Source organism: Balaenoptera acutorostrata, chromosome 5 (assembly GCF_949987535.1).
Source record: "Balaenoptera acutorostrata chromosome 5, mBalAcu1.1, whole genome shotgun sequence".
NCBI lineage: Eukaryota > Metazoa > Chordata > Mammalia > Artiodactyla > Balaenopteridae > Balaenoptera > Balaenoptera acutorostrata.
Window position 1 is genome coordinate 40,206,009 of NC_080068.1, and position 1,651 is coordinate 40,207,659.

General features: G+C 40.1%; 1 pseudogene; it reads right to left on the bottom strand.

The window, feature by feature from the left end:
* Positions 1–847: 847 nt before the first annotated feature.
* On the bottom strand, positions 848–1,282 carry LOC103006966 (ubiquitin-conjugating enzyme E2 D3-like; annotated as a pseudogene).
* Positions 1,283–1,651: the final 369 nt, after the last annotated feature.

Sequence of the window (1,651 nt, forward strand, 5' to 3'; positions counted from 1 at the left end):
AGGTGATAGTATTTTTTTTTTTTCATCAGTTTGTGCAACTTTAATGAAGAAAAATAAATCAGTTACCAGCAGAGCTATTAGTTGATCACTATCCATTGACAACTTGCATCATTTATTCAGGGCTATATTAAACAGTATATTATTGGAAAATAGATTAACTAATAGCTTCAAGCCACCTAACAATTTAAATGAAAATTACAAGATGTTTGAGGCCCCATTTTGGAATATAAAGGGTGTTTGACTTCCAATTTCCATTCTCTGTAGAACAAGAACAGGCCATTCCTTTATTGACATGCATAAAATACATCACATTTTCTGTTCTGCTGATCCTACCAATTCAATACCAATCCTCTAGCCACATCAGTTATGAGCATAAAGTATATCATGTAACCTCAAATCTCTAACAGTGGAAGGCTTAAACAAGAATGGATGCTGCTAGAATAATGCTGTTTCCTTTGATGTGACAACTGAGCATCCATCTCCCTCCCCCTCAAATGCTTCTTCAGTATGTTAGAGCTGTGAGGAATGGTTTTAGTCTTATAACCAAACTAGAGTGAAGACTTTGGCCATATAATATACATGCTCCATTTTTAAAAAAATTTTGAATCTTGGGCAACTGTTCTCTTGTAACTACTTTACAGTTTTTAAAAGCAGTTATTGTCCAAAGCTGGAAGAGCTTAAGTCTTCTCAGATGAGCATATGAATGAATGGAGGGAGGTAAACAAAAAATAAAATTTAAAAAGACAAGGTCTGATAGGGGAGCAGCTGGATAAGAAAATCAAAAAAGGAACAGTAATTTCAAGTTTGTTCCAGCTATAATGTGGGTTATTCTGACCTTAAGGCAGCATCACATGGCATACTTCTGAGTCCATTCCTGAGATAGTCTGTTGTACTTATCTGTCTGTCTTATAGATCCATGCAATCTCTGGTATTAGGGGGTCATCTGGGTTTGGATCACCCAGCAGTGAACAAATGGATAAAAGAACTTTAAAAATAGTTAAAGCAGGTGACCACTGTGATCTTAGAATATCAAAACAAATGTAGCCATTCCTGTTGATATTTTGATGATAAATTCTTATGGTAAATGCAACCTGGTTTGAAGGGGTAGTCTGTAGGAAGATGAATTGTCAAAAAGAATACACCACCTTGATATGGGTTGTCATTAAGTCCCATAATTGTGACTTGTCAATGAAACATCATCCCCAACTGGACATGCAGAACATTGTGCCGGAGGGTCATGGGCCAAATCGCTAAGTTCCGTATTAATTCGTTTCAACGCCATAGTCTGCTTTTCGTCTGGCTCCTCACTATCTTGGTGTGTGGTCAAAGGTCCAGCCCAAACTCTTGATTTTCTGGGCTGCTGGGAAGGGTTGCCTCTTTATCTCACACAGGTTCTGCCAGACATAGACACAGAGGGGCTGGGGCGTCCCTCATGCTGTGGCCTCAGTCTCTTCCCCGCCCACCTGACAGCGGCTGCATCCCTGACCCTGTGGTGCTCATGCACATGACACGAGGTGAGAGTATTTTTCAATACTATCAAAAGGTTTGTTTTTTTTTTTTGGTTGCACCTGGCAGCTTGTGGGATCTTAGTTCCCCAACCAGGGATTGAACCCGGGCCTTGGGCAGAGTCCTAACCACTGGACCACGAGGG